Source organism: Triturus cristatus, chromosome 10 (genome assembly GCF_964204655.1).
Source record: "Triturus cristatus chromosome 10, aTriCri1.1, whole genome shotgun sequence".
NCBI classification, from domain to species: domain Eukaryota; kingdom Metazoa; phylum Chordata; class Amphibia; order Caudata; family Salamandridae; genus Triturus; species Triturus cristatus.
This window is the reverse complement of record NC_140593.1, coordinates 1224552073-1224566738: the sequence shown is the minus strand read 5'-3', so window position 1 is coordinate 1224566738 and position 14666 is coordinate 1224552073. Positions and strand designations below refer to the sequence as shown.

General features: G+C 49.5%; 1 protein-coding gene across 1 annotated transcript in view; it reads right to left on the bottom strand.

The window, feature by feature from the left end:
* Positions 1 to 13074: 13074 nt before the first annotated feature.
* Positions 13075 to 14666, bottom strand: part of IDH3G (isocitrate dehydrogenase (NAD(+)) 3 non-catalytic subunit gamma) — a 40178-nt gene continuing 38586 nt past the window's right edge. Inside the window, exon 13 of the mRNA XM_085629780.1 lies at positions 13075 to 14206. The gene's annotated coding sequence lies outside the window, so the exon portion shown is untranslated. The remainder of the gene's footprint in view (positions 14207 to 14666) is intronic.

Below are 14666 nucleotides of genomic sequence, written 5' to 3'. Positions count from 1 at the left end.
CAACCCCAGTGACTCGTTTCATAACATCATGCACCTGGCGCCAATATTCCGCCACCTCGCAGCACTCCCAGAGGATGTGGAGAAAGGTGGCACTGAGCCCGCAGCCACGCTTACAGAGCCCGTCGTCAGAAAACCCCATCGAGACCAAACGGGGACCCGTCACATAGACACGATGGAGAATCTTAAGCTGGACCAGACGGAGACGGGCCGGGATGGCAACCTCCTTAGGGGATGACCGCGCAGACTGCCAGTCCTCGTCATCCAACTCAACCCCATCCCCCGTCCACGCCTCCCGAAGACGCACCAAGAGATCAGCCCGATTATTTATTAGTTTTTTATAAATCAGAGAGATAGTACTGTCGGGCACGTGTCCGTCGAGTATACGGTCCTCGAGAGGCGAAGCAACAGGGACCGTGGTCCCCTCCCCAAAGACAGAGAGTAGGGCGTGCCGAACCTGGGCATAGCGGAAGAACTCCCTTTCACTAAGCTCGTACTCGCTCTGAAGCGCCGCGAAGGATTTAACCGCGCCTTTAACCCATAGGTCCCCCACTCTGCTAATGCCGATCGTATCCCAGTGCTCAAAGCCTTTCGTTGTCCAGAGGCTTCCCAAGCGCTCTGAGGCGAACAAAGGAGTAGCACACGTTAAACGCTCACTCCAGCCCACAGCTACATTCGCCGCCTTCCACACACGTACCGCAATCCTAGTAGGGCCCGTGAGGGTCCTCCCGGCAGATCGAGAGTAAAGCGCTCTGTTATAGTTACCGCCGGGAAGCAGGAATTTATCCATCTCATATGCCGGGTTTGAACCAGGAGCGTACGTAGCATGGTTAATGGCAGACAGCTGGGAGGCCCAATAGTACCTTCTAATGTCAGGAAGCGCGATGCCCCCGTCATACCAGGGAAGAGTCAGCTTTGCCAAAGCGATACGCGCCCGACCGTCCCAAACCAGTCTCCTCTGCAAACTCTCCACTTCCCTAAAGTAGGCCGCCGGAATGATATCGAAGGAGTTCTGGAGTGCGTAAAGAAATCTGGGGAGGGACATCATTTTAAACAGTGCTGCGCGACCAAGTGGAGACAAGGGCAAGTTACACCACCGAGCCTTATCCACCCTCAAACGCCGGAGGGGAGACAGGAGATTCTGCTCGTAGCGGACCGCCGGATCCAACGAAACGTACACCCCCAAGTATTTAAAGCCGGATTGAGATGTTTGAATCGGAAGCCGAGGCGGTAAGAGAGGAAGGCCACCGGAGATAGGATACACGCAAGATTTGGACCAGTTAATTATCAACCCCGAATTCCTCCCGAAGGAAGTAAGGACATCAAAAAGCACATTGAGCGACTACCGCGGCGAGGTGAGGTACAAAAGAATGTCGTCCGCGTACAATGAGACCCGATCCTCGAAGCCCGGGGCCCACCGGATCCCTCTGATCGAGGGCTCCCAGCAGAGCCAGGCAGCGAGCGGTTCCAAGGCGAGAGCAAAGATCAGAGGGGACAACGGACACCCCTGCCTAGTACCCCTCCCGAGAGCGAAGGGCCGAGAAACCCGCCCATTGACAACAACCTGAGCCATTGGTCCAGCATAGAGGAGCTTAACCCAACTAATAAATCCCTCCCCAAAGCCAAACTTCGCCAAGATGGCCCAAAGGAATGGCCACTCGATGGTATCAAAGGCCATCGTGGCGTCTAAGGAAACCAATATGGCCGGTTCAGAGAGGTACTCCGCCCTAGCGAGGACGCCGTGTAGACGCCGCAAGTTGAGAGCAGTATTCCGATGAGGGATAAAGCCGCATTGATCCGGATGTATCAAATCACATATAACTCCCAGCAAGCGATTAGCGAGGACCTTGGCGAGGATTTTCGGTTCGGCATTTAGTAGGGAAATAGGCCTATATGAGGCACAGCGGTCTCGTGGCTTACCGTCCTTGGGAATCACAACTATAGTAGCCAGACGCTGGTCGTCGGGGAGGGAACCCCGCTCGAGCGACTCCAGAAACATACGACGGAGGAAGGGCGCGATTTTATCCGGGCGTAGTTTATACAGTTCAATCGGCAGTCCGTTGGGGCCCATAGCCTTGCCCGAGCGAAGGGAACGAATCGCGGTAGCAATCTCGTCGACAGACAGTGAGGCCTCCATCTGCTCACGGTCCTCGACGGATAAGCCGGGCAAGGCAATATCCCGCAGCAAGAGACGAGAGTCATCCTCATCTCTATCAGACACCGGGGAGTACACCGTCCGGAGGTGGTCCGCAAAACACTCCACAATCTCACCAGGGTCAGTCACACACACTCCATCCAAACTCCGAAGCTCCGGGACCACACGATTCACGCTCTCCTTCTTATCCAACCAAGCAATCAGTTTACCCGCCTTGTCCCCGGCATCATACAACCTACCCTGCTGCTCCCTATACATGGTCTTGGCAGCGTCCATAACAAGAGACTTATATTCAAACTGCTTCAAGCTGAGGGCATGAAGCCCATCCTGAGTGACACCCGTCTCCAAAGCTGCCTCCAGCCCCGATATTTCGATCTCCAGCTTCACCACCGCCTCATTCTTGACCTTCTTAGCCTCCACTATCTGGGATAGGGCATGCCCGCGGAGCACTGCTTTGAAGGCTTCCCACAGGGACACTGAGGACAACACCGACCCCTCATTCTCGAGAAAATACTGATCAATCGACTTAACCAGGCTATCACGAATCTTGGGGTCTCGTAAGTACCAAGGGTTAATAGGGGCGATCCGCCCAGCGGACCGCGTCCCGGTGTCGAAAAGCAACCACAGTGGGGAATGATCAGAGATACCCCGGGCCAGGTGCTTAACCTCTCGAATCCGGGCAGTCTGGGCCGCGGGCATAAGAAAATAATCCAATCTGGAGAGACTCCCATGGGCCCCAGAGTGAAATGTGTACTGACACTGTGTCGGATGCATTAACCTCCAACAATCCACCAGACCGAAGGTATCCAAGAGCCCGCCGAGCCACGCCTGGGCAGCAGGGAGGGCCCTGGGCGGGTGGCGATCCAGATCACCCGAAACAACCGAATTAAAATCCCCACCCATAAGCAAAAGACTGTCAGGAAGCTCAAGCAGCATACGACCCAAGTCTGAGAAAGTGGAGTTCTGGAGGCCCGGGGGAACATAAACCGAAACCAAGGAAAGGGACTGTCCCTCCCACCTCCCAGTCAGGGCCGCATAGCGCCCTCTATCGTCTAGGACAACCCTGGTGATCTCTAGCGGAAGTGAAGATCGTAGGAGAATGCCCACCCCTCTAGAGCCGGTCGTGAAACCGGAATGGGCCACAAGTCGGTAGCCCCCCCTGTTCATGGCATGACAAACATTACCAACCAAATGCATCTCCTGTAAGAATACCACATCAGGAGTCAAACGACGCAAATATTGCAGCACAACCCCCCGTTTGATACGATCCCCCAATCCGTTGACGTTCCAAGACATCAATCTCAACCCGTCCCCCCCATCCCCTCCAGTAGATCAAGGGTCCCCCAGCAAATAGCGCGACACCTGAAACTGAAACAGAGCCAATACCTCGCCTTGAAAACAAAAAACACAAATCCAAACAACCCCTCCCACCCACCAACCCCCCCCCCCCCCCCAAATTCAACTCCCCCCACCCTGCACCCCTGCGGTCCAAAAAACCACCCCAACTTGCAGTGTGCCTGTCGCCCTACAAACCCCATTCTATGAAAAGACCCCGGAGGAGGAGAGGGACCTGTCCCTGCCCGCCCCCAACACAGATCATAATTAAACAAAATGTACAAAAGAAGTAGAACCCCGCCGAACAAAACAAAATGTCAAAGTCAAGGACCAAAAGTCACTCCGAAGGAGGCCCGCCACCCTCGGTACCACCAGAAGGCCCAGGCCGGTCACCCCGGTCCGGCAGAGAATCCAGCCAGTCACTCACAGTCGCAGGACAGTCAAAAAAGGTAGTCCGGTCTTCGTATTCCACTCGGAGCCTAGCAGGAAAAAGCATGGAGTACTTAAAACCCAGGTCCCGGAGACGGCGCTTCACCCCCTGGAAGCCCATCCGCTGTTTCTGGACAAGTTGGGTGAAGTCCGGGAAAAATTTAACGGATGAGTTCTCATATCGGACCCGGCCATGTACCCGTGAGGCCTGCAGAATCGCATCTCGGTCTCTGTAGTGAAAAAGTTTTGCAACAATAGGCCTCGGGGGAGCTCCCGGTCGCGGCCGACCGCCTGGGATTCGATGGGCTCGCTCCACGGCAAAGAACTTACTCAGGCCAGCGGGGGCAAGCTGGTTGAGGATGAGATCTTCAACCATAAGATCAACCGGGCGATTGTCGAAGGTCTCTGGAACACCTATGACGCGGATGTTATTGCGTCGAGCCCGTCCCTCGAAGTCCTCCAGCCGCCGGGCCATCAGGTCGTTGGCCGACTTGAGGTCGCCAAGAGCAGTCTGCAGGTCCGACACATCCGTACCAAGGGTGGACGTCCGCAAATCCAGCGATTGAACCCTCTCATTGGTCTTAGAGAGATCCGCCCGAATTAGCGTAACATCAATGGCCACCGTGTCGATTTTACGGGCCAAGGCCTCGTACTGCTTAGCGATGGTCTCCTTGATGCCGTTAATGGCGCCCATGATGTCCTGCAATGACAAATCCGGAGGGACGGACGGAACACCACCAGCGTCATCCGTGAGAACACTGGCCGTCCTAGGGGACCCTTTACCCTGAGTGTAGCGGTCCATGTTGTTAGTCTGGACCGGTCCCCCACGTAGGGATGTCTTGGTCTTACGCCTCTCGGGATCCCCCTTGCCACCCATGTTGAACCACGCTCACCGAAGGGGACCACCGAGCGAGCGTCGAAGGGGCACAGGCGAAGCAGACACGAGCCGTACCAGAGACCGCAATGTGGCGGTGCGAGAGGATCAAAGTCAATGGGCACACTGGTATCAGACGGAGGCAAAGGCACCAAGCGAAGGCCGAGTGAAAACCCAGCCGCACAAAGCAACTCCACGGTCCAGCCACTCAGAGATCCAAAAGTGAAACCGAAAGTGATGGGACAGCCGCTGGCACAGCCCCGATGCCGTTGTTGTTCAACTATGCCCCGGCTCCACAGTTCACCTTCGCACCGGGCACAGCCATCAGTTGGGCCTCCAAAGTTCAAACCACCATAGATCAGGTCTCCCAGGTCCGATTTGGTTTCTGAAAAGAGTTTAGGGTTCAGCCAACGTTCATCTTCCAGAATCCGTCAACCAAGTCAGGATAAAGTCAGGATAAGTTCCGAGGAGCAGCGAGGGTCCGGGGAGCCCTGTGCTCACGCGACCATCATGGATGCGCGCTAGGCTCCTCCCTCCGGCCTGCTCCTTCTTGAAGTTGAATGACACGGACTCATTCCCGCTCTCGAATCTGGTCCTGTGATGACAGGTTGTCATCACAATCCGAGCAGACACTTCCTTTGGCATCACGATCCATGCTGGTTCCTGCACGCAGACGCTGACACCAATGCCAGAGAAGGATGTCGATCTCATTTTTTGTCCGACTCCAAACCAAATCTGTCTTGACCTCAGCCAAAGTCACATGCGGGCACATTCCGAAGCGTCTGTCAATAAGACACAGCCTTTGCACAGGAGCTGTCCTCCAGTGCTCCAACAGCTCTTTGGATTGGGGTCTGACCTAAGCCAACCAGCTTTTGGTGATGATGGTGGGGATAAATTCTCCTCACGATATGATGACAATTTTTACTGGGACCTACAAGAGGCCAGTCGGCTGGACGCTTCCCCTGACACAGGGTTGGGTACGTCGCTGCCACTTCTGCAGAAGGATTAGTGTTATTTGCCGTAGTCATTAGACAAGCAACTGTAGCACTGGATTTACAGTTCCTTCCACTGAGGAAAAAAACAACATCCCGATGGAAGTGTGACAGCCCAGACTGATCTTCTTTGAACCACTACTAGCATTCAGTGAAGCACTGACACACTCGGCACCAATAGGCTAAACCCTGGGCATGCCGATATGTGACCAGACTGGTGTCACGTCCTCAGAGACCCACTGGGAGCGACCCTCCTTTTCTGATGCAGCATTCTTCTCATGAGAACCTGCTAAAACAGACCTCCACTCGCAGAGTCAACCCCAGTTCTATTTCGACTATCCCCCCAGACAGAATCAAAAAGAACTAAGGCATTTCAGAGGATGTTTCCTTCTGCTAGCCTCGCCTTCAGACCGTCAATGCCAGTTTGTCACTGGTAAGGTGTTCTGATGCATTATGGGGCATGGTTACAGAGATCTTGCCAGCAGTTCCAGAAAAGTCTTGCCACAGACCACGCAAGATAGCCAGGGTGCGGCCAAGCATGTCATATGGTCAGGTCTGGATACAACTGTTTAAGCTGATCGCTTGTACTACCGTGGTGCTTATGTGCCTCGCATGGATGAGATCCACAGGCTTTTGGGGAACGTTTAAGAGTCATTCATGGGTATGAATTTCACCAAGTCTTGCCCTTTTGGCAAGAAGGCTGCCTCCACCCTAGAGCACTTCGAATAGTAGCACTCTCTCCACTTCCATAAGGCAGTATCCTCAACAATTTTTCACTATCAGGCATCACTAGGGCTTTGCCTACAGTAACAATCCCAACAAGAGGCACCCCAGTCCTTTTAGGGTTGAGGTACGGGATTCCGAAGGGAATGTTCTGGTCTGCGTGGACAGTGAACCTACCAGTCCCCAGCCCCTCCAGCAGCAGCCTCCAAGGCGTTTTATTTTGCCTTCTGCAGCCCATTACCACCGCTTAGGAGGCAGGATCAATCATTTTTTCCACGGGTGGCAAGTGATCCTGCAGAAAGTAAATGAGGCCATGAACTGACACTCCTCTTCGACCGCTGCCAGCAGCTTTCCGAGAGCCTTTTGTTCATTTTACTGCAGGAAGTTCAAGCTCTTTTGGACAAAAGAGCCACTAAGAGGATTCCTGTCTCAGAGACTAGAACTGTGTGTTACTTGTGACGAAAAAGGCCTCTGTCCAATTTTAGACCTTCGACCGCACAGTTTCTTCCTGGAAAAGGACAAATTCCAAGTTAAATCTGCCCTGGATCCAGGCGACCGGATAGTGGTATTGGACTGGCAAAGGGCCCATTTTCATGTGCCTGTTCTGTAGGTCAGAGGTGTTGCCTGCAGTTCAAAGTGTACCTCAAGCATTTTTGCTATGGTCAGCAGTGCCTCATAGGTGTTCACGAAGATGATGGTGGGGGAGTTGCAGCGTACCTTCAGAGGTTGTGGGTCCCAGTCTCCCTCTACCTCAATGACTGATTGTTGAAGGCAGGCTCGCTGCAATCAATCGTTAACCATCTAGCAAAATTGGAGTTCATGATGACCATTCCGAAATAAGACTCAAGTCCTTCTCAGAGGCTTCCCTTTCACCTGAGAGGTGTACTCTCAGGCATTCCGGCAGGATCAACAATTCCATGATCTTCCGGCTATGAACCCAATGTTTCAGCCTTAGTGCTGGGTCTTCATGAGGACGGCTCTGAGGTTTCTTGGTCTACTGGCCTCCTGTACCCTCCTTGTGGACCATGCCATATGACACATCCAGGTTCTGTAGTGGGCTCAGAACCAAGGGAACCTGTCATGATTCCACCCAGATTTCTGGGGCTGCAAAAGATCTGTAGTGGTGGCTGCTAGACCTCGTTTGGACCAGTGGCAGATCCCTCTCCCCACCCCATCCAGAGCGAACGGTGGTGATGTGTAGGCCAGTCCATCACTTTGCCTACCTTTTATGAACCACTTCATCCCTATAAGGTAGAGGAGAGACTCCACTGGCTAGACCCAAAAAGAGCTTTGTGGTTCTACCACGACCACACAAAACTGTTCCAGGTGGATGATCAACTCTTCGTGAGGTATGTAAGGCCAACAAGGGAAAGACACCATTTCGCTTTGGATCGTGCTCTGAATTAAAATCTGCTACGCACTGGCCAAGAAACAACCCTCTCAGGGTTTGCATGCTCATTCCACCAGAACAAAGGCTACGACCACTGCATTAACATGTGAAGTTCCATTTCTGTACAACTGCCAGGTAGCAACGTGGGCCTCTCTGCACACGTTCACTAAGCACTACTGCATGGACAGTCAGGTATGTCGGCACAGGCACATTGCTAGTTCGGTCCTGCAGGACCTTTTAGTGTGAAATTGGTTTGCAGACTCACCCCACGAAGGTATTGCTTGGGCATCTTTTCTAAAGGTAAGGAATCTACGGCTAGAAATCTCTACCAGATGAACAAGTTATTTTGCTTGGGTAACACCTTATCTGGTAGAGACGCATTCTGACCGCAGATTCCTTACCGACCCACCCATCCACCCAACTCTGCAAACAGATTTCTAGGAACAAGGCTGCCCCCCTTTTCAGGGCCTTAGTTTTACACACCAGTGGTCTGTGTTCTTCGTGGCTATACGGTCCTGCCATGGAAAGTCGCGAAAAGAAACAGATGTTGGCAGGCTGGGGTGGTGCCTACATAGGCACCGTGTACATCACTTCTGGCACAGACGGCACAACGCAGACCTAACTGTAATGCGCTTGACCCATAAATCGGTCCAAATTGAGTGATCCTAGGCAAATATTTTATTTCATTGAGTCACCTTTTTCTTCATTATTAAATATGAGCACCTTCAAATATGCAAGTTTAGCATGTCTGCTGCACAAAAACTCTTGTTTAAAAGGCTAAACGTTTGTACCATGTGTAACAAACATCTACCCCACGTAAAAGTTACACATGACCCCTCACTTGCCTCGGTTCAATAGCATCGTCATCAGGGCAGGAATGTTTCCCCGTTCTCTCACTTGTAATTGATATATTACTAAAGCATGATGCACTACCATTTAAAGGCACCACATTTCCATTGAAATGGGCACAAACTTTCCCCCTGATATGCAGTTTTACCGATAAACTATATAGGACATAAACGAGAATGGGGAAATATGGGTGTCAACAAATATTCATCATTTGCACATCACCAAGTAATGTGCTCTAATTTGTTTTGAAACTATTAAAATATTTGTTTTCATCACACATTAAAAAAACAACTAATTACTGAAATATATTTTGACATATTTGTATAGTTCATTTACAAGTTTTTTGTTGTTGTTTTTTTAAAAGAAACAGACAACCTATGGCCTTTTATTGCACACAGCATGATTGTAGACAGTGTATTTTACTTTCTCTGACTGCAAAGTTAAAGAATTTTGTAAACACAAGCTCCAGGATAACACGAGCAGTTTTTAAGAAAACATAAGCTGACATCAGACTGGTCTTTGAACTCCCAGCAAATGTAACAACATTTAAAGGCATCTTTATTGTTCTTTCACTTTCTTACTTACAAACTACACCTGGACTTTGTCAGCTGGAGTCTCTTGCCAGACCAGGCCAGTGGTCCCGAAAAATAGCTCACACTGATGACATCTGACTCGCCATAGTGAGTGGGCGACTAGATTCCTCAAGGCCTGCTAACTAACTGCAGAGTCCCACCTTTAGAATTCCCCCGCACTGGATACAAAACATTTCACTGCAACTGCTCCCGCGCTTTGCGAGGTGGTGCCGTCAAAACTCCTTGGTTGCCTCAAAACACCTCTGAAAGGAAAGCAGGCAGCCATATGTAGGAACCACCCCTGCATCTTGACGTCAGTATTCCTTTAGAAGTCTTCCGCGCCTCCGGACCTAGAACGATCGTGACAGATTGCAAGAGTGAAGGTGTGCAACTCTGATCTATTGTAGATCCCTTCAATGCCACTCCATACCAAGGGGATGATAGAGGGTGGTGAGGAATCTCTGGTTAGAGAATTCGCCAGAAAGAGCATGACCAATGTCAGTAACTTGTTCTTCTGATGGATACTTCTAACCGCAGGTTCATCACCTTATCAATAGACAGCAATGGATCTCACAAAAGATGGGAAGGGCTGACGGGTCGACTTGCGCCAGGTAGTCCTGTAGGATCAGGCAGGTGAAACGGCCCCAGCTGCAGGCTTGACTGTTGAGACCGTAATGCCTGGTGAACGTGTGTATGGACGCCCATGCAACAGTCTGACAGATGTTCGAAACCCAAACACTTCTCGCCAGTGCTATTGTGGTGGCCTTTGCTCTGGTGAAATATGACTGAAGGCCCTCGCGAGCTGTTTTATGCACAGGAGAAACCACCAGGACAGCGTTTGCTTCCGCTCCGCCTTCTCCTTCTTAGCGCTGGCAAAGCCAAGAGAAAGCTGCTGATCCACCCGATGCAAAAACTAAGGGCTCTTTTTGGGTGTAAACCTCCTGAGAGGGGTGAGGTGAAGCAAAAGGCATTGTCAGTGATGGACTTCCATGAGGAAGGGTAACACCACCTGTGGCGAGAGGGAAGCCCAGCTTTGCAGCACCAATTTGTTAAGAATTAAGGTGGTATTCGGAGGATGTACTGCAGCAAGGGACAGATATGGAGCCCCTTTGAGAAACACATCACAACTAGTGACTTGAATAACAAAGGTTGATCAGGGAATCATAGGAAGGGTGAAAGGGCCAACAAGTAACGTTAAACTTCGCCCACTAGTAAGCCTCGGAGGGCCAGGGAAAACCAAATCTCAAAACATCAGAAAGCTTGACCTGAAGAGGATTAACTTGGCGGTCTCCACACCAAACCATGAACACCCGTTGATTAGCATAAGCACATTTGGTAGACAACCTACTAGCCGCAAGGATACCATCTGCTACTTATGCAGGCAGATCCATTACACTACCTTGCTGCCTCTCAATCTCCACACATGGAGGTGTAGGTTGTAGAGACTGAGCACGGGACCCGGCCCAGCTGCTGAGACAGGAGGTGCTCCTGAAGAAAGGCAAATGCGGTTTAAAGTACAGCACTTTCCTGGCTCAATCCAGGACTATCATGAAGATCTGAGCCCAGGCCTTCCTGCTCTTCTTCTGAACAGTAGTGTGGGTGTAAGGCACACAGAATGCATCTCCCAGGGGCCACACAGTAATCACAAAACTGCACATTCTCTGCAGTGGCAAAAAGATCTAGCTAAGGCACACTCCACCCGATAAAGAGATCAGGGATGTGGAACTCCTATTGCCCGAAGCAGAGGACATATTGTTTGGGGTCAAGGGCAACAAGTTTTCATGTGTATTTTGTCCTTGGGACAAGTAGCCCCCCCCCACCCCCCTCCCCCAGCACTAACCCTTTGGCTGCCAGTTTGCAGTACCACATATTGGATCAGGGAAGGGCACTGTCTGCAGTTAAGGTAATATTTTTGTCCATATGTTAATGCTGTTCAAACTTGTATTGATGGTTCATTAATTGAAAGCCTTAATTATTAGGGTGAGCGCTCTAAGTAAATGTAAGCTCTGACTGCACTACTTACAGTGGCTCCAGTATAAAAATGTGTACAGACGTTTTCAAAGTTTAGCAATATGAGGCTATGCATAATGCTCCCAGAATGCTGATTTGATGCAAATATTTGCAGAAGCTTGAAAGCAAGTTTGATGATACTTTGCTTTCAAAGTAATATGTTCATTAAAAAACATGTAAGCAGAAAAAAAACATTTTGCTAAACTACTGTATAATTTCAGGTACCATTTCTTTGCAGCATCATTTAGTAACTTGTGTTGATGTATGTTAGTATGTCCCAAAAATATTCATAATGGGAAATCAGTGTAACCAGTTTCAATAAGATTATGAGAAACAAAACTAAACAAGCATTGGCAAAGCAAGTAGGTCTGAAATTGGTGGTCAGCTTTTTAGTTTTGTCAATGTGTGAATTGTTTTGGCAAGATTTTTGTAAAACCTTATTGATGTGGGAGCAGCAGGGCCCTCACCATTATAACAAACACTGGCAAAAGAAAACAAAATTGGTGTCAAAAAGCACACACTGCCCCAGTAGTTACTGGCACTGAACAAAACTACTTTGTGTGCCATTATGCACCTTGCGAAAGAGCAGAATGCTGTCACTCACAGTGAAGCCAGCCGAGACAGAGAGGCAGAATTGTAATAAACGCAAAAGGTCATGGTCAACACCAGACCTATTTAGGGGCCCATCTATTAAAGAATGGCTCAAAAGTGCACCCATGGTATATGCCCTTGCATTAAGTGCAGCTGTACAGCTTTCGTGAATTCCCAAGAAGTAGGACAAGAAATGGTACTCCTAGAAAATATTTGTGAACTGCATTTTAGCATGGGCAAATATGCATGTGTAGATTGACTCATGCAAAAATCTGAGAGTTTGCAAGTTCACTTTCCCTCCAAACACTTTTTACCCCAAACTCTGGAAGAAGGCTTACGTCTGCCATTGTCAGGCGTAAATTTCCAACATTTCTCAGTATGGGAAAAGATTAGAGGAGAGCTGTTGAAAACCCTTAAAATATGCAAGTTGGTAGGTGTGCACAGACTCAAAAGGGCATTCTAACCCTGGAACTATTGCTTACCACTACCTCCAGCACCAGTATGTAGATCTACGGAAACGTGGCAACATAAGGGGATTGCAAGTATTCAAACACTGCTATGGTATGAGCCCTGGCATAATCAGAGAGGCTATATCAGAGCTCTTATATAATGAGATTGCTGCCATAATTTGTCACCGCACTACATAGCACCAAAGGGACACATGGATTTTGTTACAGGACAAGTAGATTTATGAAGCAACCTGCTCCATGGACAAGTAGATATTTTATTAAATTCCACACCCCTGTTAAAGATGTCTTGAACCACCTTTGAATGGAGACACCATTCATGGATTCGTGGTAACTAAGATGGCTTCTGCTGATACCACCTGCCCTGGCTTTCAGCGTGCCTGCCAAAGTGATATGCCGCTGGGAGAGATCCCTTGGAGGTTGAGCCACCTCCTGAGTCTTCCTGACAAAGAACTCACAACTATGTGGACACAATAAGAAAGTACATTGTCTTGTACGTAGGCAATTGCCGCTAAGAAAGGGGCCTGTCCAGTTTCACTCTCCACTGAAATTGAAATTCCAGAAGATTTACCCACCTGCAAAACCCCTTGCATAAGCTTTAGCTGCCTTGAGGGACTCCTGGTCCCCATCCCCCCGTTCACTCTTCAGCACTTGGACTGCAGGGAGCAAATAAGCGAAAGAACTACAGTATCGCTGAATAGATAGCTTTTATTGTTCCTGCAGATTTCTGCCAAATGTTACCACGCACATACAGGGTTTGGAAAGACCGCTGTCCAGAAACAGATAATCAAGACACTAACAAACAACCCATAAGAGCTTTTCAAGAACATTAAACAAAGGCCCCCCCCATCAGCAGGCAGACACAAAGTTACCCAATAGGAGGCCAGGGTCCCAGCTTGCCAGACACACTGCAGATTCAAGGGAATGGATTGGTTCCGCATTGGAACATACATTCAATGCACTGCAAGAAGCAGCAACTGAACTAGAATAGGTGACACCAACAGCAGGTGCAACACAAAACCAGAGAATCCAACTGCTTCCAGAAAAATATACAGGCCCGCTAAACCAAATGGAACCCATGAACCCTTCCCGAACGAAGACAGCGCATGGTCTGGGACCACCAAGTGCCTTTACTGGATATAACATTATGTAAGAACAGGAATACATATGTTCAGAGCAATCAGTGCAAATACACAATGGAGTGTGCAGTAAAGTAAATGTCGCACAACCGGCCTGCCACAATAAAGGTGTCCAAATGCATTCACTGTGCCCACCATATGCCCACCATGAAAACAAGAAACTGCACACTAACAAGAGAAATAGTCTTTCTTGTAAGAGTACAAAGAAATGTCATTATGCAGCAAGGCCCAAAGCATTCGCATTGAGGCGCTCTCTCTCTTTGGTTGTTACTAAAAGAGCTGAACCTCATAGCAATACTGAGCAGCCTGACTACTAGTTCTGCTTGCACCTTTCCACAAGAGGAAACTGTGCCCGTCATGAGCCTCGAGTCAACTCTCCTCATTATTTTGCAATTACATAGCACTTTTTCAAACTATGCACATATTCATTGTGGTTGCAAGTACCGGTTAACAAGGCATATCCTTATCTAGGAGAAGAGTTAATACGGCCGTAATGCCATGGCTGTGTTAGAGTGACAGTACAGTCTCGGTTTATCTCCCCCTCCGGGACGTACATTCGTAAATAAAGCGAGAAGAAGCAAAACAGAATGACTGAGCGACGAGAGCAGGCGTCTGTTGGCTGCGTTTCCATTCTTCAAGGCGACAACCATCAGTGGGCTGGAAGGATACTGGTATCCGGGATCCTGCAAGAGAAAAGGTGAAAGTTCATTACAGATCAAGGATCCTGCAGGAGAAGAGGTCACACTTCATTACAGATCAGGGATCCTGCAAGAGAAGAGGTCACACTTCATTACAGATCAGGGATCCTGCAAGAGAAGAGGTCACACTTCATTACAAATCAGGGATCCTGCAAGAGAAGAGGTCACACTTCATTACAGATCAGGGATCCTGCAAGAGAAGCGGTCACACTTCATTACAGAGCAGGGATCCTGCAAGAGAAGAGGTCACACTTCATTACAGAGCAGGGATCCTGCAAGAGAAGAGGTCACACTTCATTACAGAGCAGGGATCCTGCAAGAGAAGAGGTCACATTTAATTACAGATCAGGTATCCTGCAAGAGAAGAGGTCCACTTCATTACAGATCAGGGATCCTGCAAGAGAAGAGGTCACACTTCATTACAGATCAAGGATCCTGCAAGAGA